This window comes from Monodon monoceros, unplaced genomic scaffold (genome assembly GCF_005190385.1).
Source record: "Monodon monoceros isolate NGI ecotype Baffin Bay Population unplaced genomic scaffold, NGI_Narwhal_1 Super_Scaffold_18, whole genome shotgun sequence".
Classification (NCBI taxonomy): Eukaryota; Metazoa; Chordata; class Mammalia; order Artiodactyla; family Monodontidae; genus Monodon; species Monodon monoceros.
Window position 1 is genome coordinate 79146919 of NW_021703774.1, and position 8563 is coordinate 79155481.

At 45.9% G+C, this 8563-nt stretch overlaps 1 non-coding gene across 1 annotated transcript; it reads left to right on the forward strand.

Annotated features, from left to right (window-relative positions):
• The first annotated feature begins 5774 nt into the window (after nucleotides 1–5774).
• Nucleotides 5775–5847, forward strand: TRNAG-UCC. The gene has a single exon. It is a non-coding gene; the product is annotated as a tRNA-Gly (tRNA).
• The last annotated feature ends 2716 nt before the right edge of the window (nucleotides 5848–8563 follow it).

An 8563-nucleotide genomic window follows, 5' to 3' on the forward strand; every position in this document is an offset into this window, starting at 1 on the left:
TCTGACTGCCTTGCTGTTACTACATGAGGTGGTAGGAAAAGCACTACATTTGGAGCCATAAACATGGAAGTTCTCATTTTTGTCTGCCTACTAGCTAACTGTGCAATGTGAGGAAGAGTTCTCTTACCCACCTGGACTTCAGTTTCCTTACTTGTAGAAAGAATGCGGGTATAGGATCTGATAATATCTGGCATTCCTTCTATTATCTACCATGTAGATCAGGTCATTGCAACTTTCTCAAAACCTTGCAATATCCATCTATAAAATGGCTGTCATTTACTCAGTAAGTTTATCTTAAACATGTGCTTATCTCCTTATTTTTTAAAAAACTATGAAAACAGGAAAGGCTGTTTTCTCCTAAAAAATATTAGGTCAAGCTCTCTCTCCCCTACCATCCTTTTAAGAACAATCTGAGTCGATTTAGAGAATCTAATGCTTATGCTTAGACGTTAATTATAGGTTTCTTCAGTGCCATGGGTGACCTTGACTTTTAATTATTCAGGAGTGGCAATTACAGAACCTAAAGTGAGTTGTTGACACAAGAGGCTTGGAAATAAGGTAACCCTTTTCGCTTTCTACCAAATCAGAACGCATTAATTAGTTTTTGTTGTAAGTATTATGGACGTGTTCATTCTAGAGAAGGTTACTTTAGTTCAATGTGTAATTCTGTAATTTAGGCATTATTCATACCTGCCGACAATGAATATCAGAGGGAGTGTCAGGAGGGAGCCCAAAGAGGCTCTTTCTGGTTTGGGGCTTGTATGATGAGGAGACCAAGACACGCACCCATAGTTCCTGGCGTGGAAGCCGCTGGTTTACTAAGGGGAATATTTTTACAGGCCTTCCAAGGCCACCGTGGAGCAGAAGGCCTACTCTGACAATTCAGCTAACCTGTGCTAGGTTCTGCTGCAAACCCAGCCACTCTGCTGGTTGAGTCTCATGGTACAGGAGAATCCAAGCCAACACGTAACGATCTGATCAATTCCGTGTTTCCCAACTGAGCGTGGAGGAGCGTGGGGGGCCCAGGAGGTGTCCCAGAGGAGGCCTCAGAGGGGCAGGAGGAGCCGAGCAGGCAAGGGAACCACACAGTCACCAGCTCTTGATGCAGCCTGAGCTTCTGGCCTTGTATATAGTGGCCAGTGTATTCGGGCTGGCCGAAAAGTTCGTTCGGCTTTTTCCGTAAGCTGTCAGGGCAAACCCGAACGAACTTTTTGGCCAACCCAGTAGGTTTTCTTTGGGGGAAATATCCCTTGCAAACCAATAAACAAACAAAACAATTCTTCCAACCCCACCCGAGTGAATTCTTACCTAATCCAGCCAATCAGGATAGAATTAGCATCTAGTCCTGAAGAGAGCAGCTCCTTTTCCACCTCCATCGCAGGTGGGACAGGGACCTGTAAGAGTAATTCTCCTCCGTAAAGATGTATTTACTTGGCTTCCCTGGTGGCGCAGTGGTTGAGATTCCGCCTGCCGGTGCAGGGGACACGGGTTCGTGCCCAGGTCCGGGAAGATCCCACGTGCCGCGGAGCGGCTGGGCCCGTGAGCCATGGCCGCTGAGCCTGCGCGTCCGGAGCCTGTGCTCCGCAATGGGAGCGGCCACAACAGTGAGAGGCCCGCGTACCGCAAAAAAACAAAGATGTATTTACTTTGCAAAATAACACGGTCAAGAAGGCTTTCTTGCTGTTTGGCTCGGGCCTTGAATTTTAGCCTTTCATTGGCAGACGGGTGGTCATGCCTACCCGGGGAGCTTCAGAAGGATGTTCAGAAAGGAACGTGGGGCTCAGACTCCCCTTAAGCCCCCATTCCCCTTGGCCCCCAGTCCTCTTCAGAGTCAGGCCAGTAATGGCTTTGCTCCCCCTTCTCTTTTGTTATGGGACACTGTCTTGGGACATGGTCTCTTTAGACCCAGGGCTCAAGCCTTAACATTCCCAGGAGTCATCACCAACTGGAACAAAGCCCTCCAGAAAGTTCACAGGTGCAGCCTGTGAGAATAATATGTTCCAGCCCGAGGTACTGAAGAGCCTGAATGCCTGGGTTCCTGGCCGGCACAGGTGTTTACTGAGTGCAGGACAGGAGGTTTCTGTCTCGAGGAAGGCTTTTTGCCCCATTACAGTTCTAACAGTCTGCTGGTTTTAGATTTGCTTCTCCCCACTCACCCCACCCCCCTCCAGCTATAATAAAGATAGGTCTGCGGTGATCACATTTCCATCAGTACGCTGTGTTTTTGTTCCTTCTGACTAAACATTTCCTATGTTTTCCTAGCTTGTGACAATCCTATCAAAGCCCCAGCTCCCTTCCTGAACTTCCACACCTCTGGCCCGAGGACTGTGAAATCAGGATGGGGGTTCCGTTCTTTCGAAGGTTAGGCCACAGGTTTTCTTCCTAAGAAATGCCTTTGAGGATGACTAGGCTTCTTAATTATTGGGGGAGAGCTAGGCTCCCATGCAGGTGGGCCTCATTTTTATTTTTGCATAATGCATTTCCTAAAATGAGAGAGTATGAACTCATACTTAAATTCACTCTTTAGTGGGGAAATGAGAAAAATACACTTGAAATTGCCCCATTTTCCTGATAGGTTTGGAGTTTTGTAAGCACTGAATTTTTTTTTTTTTTTTTTTTTTTTTTTTTTGCAGTATGTGGGCGTCTCACTGTTGTGGCCTCTCCCGTTGTGGAGCACAGGCTGCAGACACGCAGGCTCAGTGGCCATGGCTCACGGGCCTAGCCGCTCTGCGGCATGCGGGATCTTCCCGGACCGGGGCACGAACCCGTGTCCCCTGCGTCGACAGGCGGACTCTCAACCACTGCGCCACCAGGGAACCCTAAGCACTGAATTTTTTAAGGGGGAGATGAGGATACAATGGATATGCTTGAACTGTGGTCTAACTGTAGACCTCCTATCTAAGAGGAGTGTTTCCCTCTCCCTGAGAACGTTCGCAGCTGCTCCTCTGCTGTTTGCTCCTACCTAAAAAGAGCCTGGACTCCCTTCTAGTGTTCTGCTTTCCTTAACCTTTCTCCTACCTGGGCTGGCGGGATAGGCTTTTGCACGTGTTCCCCATGGGTGACACTGTTCAGAAGCCCATGGCAGGAAAGGCGAGTGCTCAGGGCTGGGCTGATGTGGGATCCTGCTGGTTTATGGTAGTTTGGCCAAGCCCAGCAGGATAGCTCTGGCTGCATGAAATAGGATTCATGTTGGTGTCTTGTTTGTCTTCAGAAGAGGAAGGGAAATAGCATTTATTTACAGAAGAGGAAGGGAAATAGTATTTATTTTTGTGATGACTCAGTTCACAATGTTTTTCTCCCAGCAGGTGATGTCTAAGCTTTGACAAATCTAGGGATCTCACTCGTGCAAAAATTCTTGGGGAAGAGACCCATCTCTAGAGGATGACCAGTTGGGACAGTTGTTCATGGACTTGCTTCTCTACGGACTGTGGCACCTGAAGGATGACTAGGAGGCAGTGCTGGTGATCACATTCATCTCCTGTTATTATCAGCCTTTGCCTTTCCTTCAAACTCCCTGCAGGGTCCCTATGGACCACGTTGGTGATGTTTTTCTTGCGTTGCTTCTACCACCTAAGTGCGGTGTTGGCTATTGTGGGTACCATTGACCAAGGCTGACCTCAATGTCCATTTAAGCCAGAGTTTGCTTGTATACAGATAAAACAAGAATAGGAGGGCTTCCCTGGTGGCGCAGTGGTTGAGAGTCTGCCTGCCGATGCAGGGGATGCGGGGTCGTGCCCCAGTCCGGGAAGATCCTACGTGCCGCGGAGCGGCTGGGCCCGTGAGCCATGGCCGCTGAGCCTGCGCATCCGGAGCCTGTGCTCCGCAGCGGGAGAGGCCACAACAGCGAGGGGCCTGCGTACCGCAAAAAAAAAAAAAAAAAAAAAAAGAATAGGAAACACAGGCTCTGCTGACTGTCATTAACCTCAATTTGAGGTCCCTTAGAGATTGTTCATAAACTGTGCTGTTCTTCAGAATGCAGTCCTAAAGTCTTGTCTCATGCTATATACTCCTTGGGCTACTTCATCTATTCTTGTGGATCTAAGTTCCACCTAAGTGCTGAGGTCTTCTAAATCTATGTTTCAAGATTTCTTTAAGGGACTTCCCTGGTGGTCCAGTGGTCAAGACTCTGTGCTCCCACAGCAGAGGGACGCGGGTTTGATCCTCTGGTCGGGGAACTGACATCCTGAGTGTCACGCAGCTTGGCCAAAAAATAAATAAATAAAATCAAGATTGGGAATTCCCTGACCGTCCAGTAGGTTAGGACTCTGCGCTTTCACTGCCAGGGCTCAGGTTCAATCCCTGGTTGGGGAACTAAGATCCTGCAAGCTGTGGGGCACAGCCAAAAAAAAAAAAATCTAGATTCATGTATCTAATTACCACTTAGTAAGTCCATGCGGGTATCTAATCGTTACCTTGAATTTAACATATCCAAAGTGTAACTCACCTTCTTCTCCCAGCCAGCTTTTTCTTCTGTGGTACTTCTCCTGGTGGGTTACATCGCCATCACCTACACAGAAACTCAAGAGAGAAATTTAGTCATCAGCCTGGACCCATTCCTCCTTACCTACACAATCCCTACTTCACATCACTGCCTGCTTCAAACGACCTCAACGGTTTTCCATCTCCTTCAGAAGAGAGTTGAAACTCTTTAGAATAGCACAGAATGCCCTTGTTCCCCGCGTATGTATACATGATCCATGAACTTGCTTTAGCCAAAGTGTAACTCCTGGCAACTTTCCGAGTTAGCTATTTTGTTTTTCACGCTCCCCAGCCTTTGCACACTGTTTTTCACGCTGGGAACGCCTCTCACTCCCTTCTTCCCCAGCAATTTCTATTGCTTCTTCAAGGCTGCTCTCCAGAAATCTCCATCTCCAGATATCCTTCTCTCCACAACAATGCCCCATCATGGGAATTAATAGTTATTAAATTTCTGTTAGGGGCTTAGTATTTTTGAGTATATTTACATATCTTTTTCTAATCCTTTCAACAGCCCTGTAAAGAAGGTATTATTGCCCTTGCTTAATAATAAAGACACTGGACTCAAAGAGGTAAAGAAACCTGGGAGCAAGTTAGAAATGCAAATTCTCAGGCTCCACCCTTGGCCTACTGATCAGACTCTCTAGGGGTGGGACCCAGCAGCCTGCATTTTAATGGATTCTTCAGATAATTCTGCTGCACACTCAAGTTTGAAAATCACTACAGAGCTTGAAGAAATCGCAGGGTCCATGAAGAGAGCAATTCCAGAGGGGATGGCCCAGAAGTAAGCACCTTTCTCTCAAGTGCTTGAAAACCAATTTCATGTCATGCAAAGATAGTAAAGATACTAATTTAAGATAGGAATTAACTGGGAAATGAATTAGAATACAGGGGTTATGTAGGCACATGCAAGCTATAATTAAACCCACTGCTGAGTTTTAGGAAAATCCTCTTTGAGACCAGGAGTGCAGACTAAATGTGATCTTGTTTGGCAAAAATCTGGACTTTGAAAAGGGTCCTTTGGAAATAACATGAATCGAGGGAAGATTGTCCCAAGTATGTATCACCTTTCTTTTTTTAACCACCCACACCTCCTGCTGGGCTACACCATGTCCTACTCCCTAACTTAGGACTGTAGGTGAGCATGGCTGGAGGTTAGGGTGACAGGTCAGCAGTACTCATCTTTAGGGAGTCTCAGCCCCCAAAGCATGCATGTTCCTCTAAAGGTGAAATTTCAGGCCAAGAAGGGATATTTTGGGAGTAGGAATCCTCAATTTAAAAAGATGACTGCCTGGACTTCCCTGGTGGTCCAGTGGTTAAGACTCTGCACTTCCACTGCAGGGGACTCAGGTTCAATCCCTGGTCGGGGAACTAAGATCCCACATATCTCGCAGCACGGCCAAAAAAAAAAAAAAAGATGACTGCCAAACGGATCAACTTATAGTCAGCTTATAGAGGAGTCTTTAACTACTACCACTGCTGCTAATAAAATAACAATAACTGTCATCTAAGTATCTCTTTACAGATAAGGATACTGAAATTTAATATAATTAATTTATTCAAAAAATATTTATTTATTTAGGCTGAGCCGGGTCTTAGTGGCAGCATGCAGGATCTTCTTTGTGGCATATGGACTCTTCACGGCAGCATGCGGACTCTTAGCTGTGGCATGCAGGCTTCTTAGCTGCAACATGCGGGCTTCTTGGTTGCAGCATGCGGACTCTTAGTTGCGGCACGCATGCAGGATCTAGTTCCCCGACCGTGGATTGAACCCAGGCCCCCTGCATTGGGAGCGTGGAGTCTTACCCACTGGACTACCAGGGAAGTCCCAGGATACTGAAATTTAGAGAGCTAAAGTAATTTATCCCAACGTATATTCTGGGGCAATGAAGGGGTCTTGCATAGTATACAGAGTAAAATAGGATGGAGAAAAATTCCCCCCCCACTAACCTCTAACAATTAGAGTCAGAGTCAAATTAAAATTGGGCATCTCCTTCAATCATAAATGTAAACCACAAGCCACTGTAGTGATAGCAGCACCTACACTACATCAGTAACAGGAATTGCAGGTAATTTCACATTATACTACATTTGTGAATAGCTCAGATCTCTTCTATGCTCATCATTATGTCAAAATGTTGGCACTTATTGAACTTGCCTCTGGATCCTGTTGCTTAATGTACTAATAAAGAGGCAAAAATATTACTGTAAGAGATTAATTTTTAAATATTATGATAACAACACAATTTCAATTATGTTTCAGTAAAATGTTTTCTCTCTAATTTTATTTTATGCATTAGAAAAGTTCATACTTGGAAATGCAATTTCTTCTGTTGAGGTAATAAGAAAAGGAGCTCATAGCTTTATTCTCAGACCACCAATGCTTTTGGGATGCAGTTGCAGGATTCACCCAGAGTTTGACTAAAGCCAGCAGAGTCGCTCCTCCTTGCCAGCTGCTTCCCTTTGTGCCTGATGGCCTAACCAGTTCCGTGCTGGCTTTGGCTCTGAGTATTGCCAGAGCGTAACATCAATTTACTGCTAGCCTTGGACCAAATGGACGAGGGTAGGAGGTGGTGCGAAAAGAAGATGGGCATTGGAATCAGCCAGGGCTAGGTTTGAATTCTAGGTTCAACACCCACTTTGTTTCTTTGCTAGGGGATTCATGAGAAAAGAAAAGAAAAGAAAAGAAAAGAAAAGAAAGAAAGAAAGAAAGAAAGAAAGAAAGAAGGAAAGAAGGAAAGAAAGAGAAAAAGAGAGAGAAAGAAAGGGAGAGAGAAAGAGGGAGGGAGGGAGGAAGGCAAAGAGAGAGAGAGGGAGATAGGGAGGGAGGGAGGGAGGAAGGAAGGAAGGAAGGAGGAAGGAAGGAAGAAGAGAAGAGCCCCCTGTGGGTGTTGAACCTGGAATTCAAATCTAGTCCTAGCTGATTCCAATGCCCATCTTCTTTTCGCACCACCTCCTACCCTCGTCAATTTTGGTCCAAGGCTAGCAGTAAATTGATGCTACGCTCTGGCAATGCTCAGAGCCAAAGCCAGCACAGAACTGGTTAGGCCATCAGGCACAAAGGGGAGCTGCTGGCAAGAAGGAGCGACTCTGCTAGCTCTAGTCAAACTCTGGGTGAATCATGCAAATGCATCCAAAAAGCATTGGTGGTTTGAGAATAAAGCTATGAGCTCCTTTTCTTATTATCTCTGACAGAAGAAATTGCAAAATCATTGGCAGCATTTGTAATATTCATCGAGTGCCCATAATATGTTGGTTTCTATCCTGATGCCTTAAGAGAAACTCAGTAAATATTTATGTAGCATTGCAATGCACAGACATTATGATAGGTAGTGGGAATAAAGGGGGAAAATGACAAGGTCTCCACTTCTGGGGACACAGTCCAATAGGGCAAAATATAGGCAAACTCTATATTGTAGATTGGGATAAACAAACATGCCTATGAAAGGTAGGGATGGGAGAGGCTCGTCCTGACAGTGTGGGATAGGGAAGCCTAAGGGAGAGAAGGGATTGGCTAGGACCATGAAGGTTAGGCAGGGCAGGTGGATTTGTAGAGTGTTAGGGGCTCTAGACTATACAGAAAAATGTAGCGTGTCTATGGTTCAGTATATAAATGTCAAACTCTTTGCAATGGCTTACAAATTCCTATGCAGTCTGGAGCCCCATGACTCTCTCACTCCTCCTGCTTTCTCCCCTTTGCTCACCTTAGTCCAGCTGTACCGGCCTCCTTGTTGTTCCTTGCACAGACCCCCAGGCCTGCTCCTGCCTCAGTGCCTTTGCATTTGCCATTCCTTCTGCCTAAAACCAATCAATCAATCACTCTCTCCCTGGATATCCTGGAGGCCCACTCCCTCACCTTCTTTATGTCTCTGAGCAGATGCCACCTTTGGAGTAACCACCTTATTTAAAAATTTTAACCCCTTGCTCACCCTGGTGTTCCACCCCGTTTCCTGCTTTAGTTTCCTCTAGAACACAGATTATCACAACCTACTATATCAGTGGTTCTTAAACCTAAGTATTAACCAGAATCACCCGGAAGACTTGTTAAAACTTACAACTGGCCTCTGATTCAGTAGGTCTGGCGTGG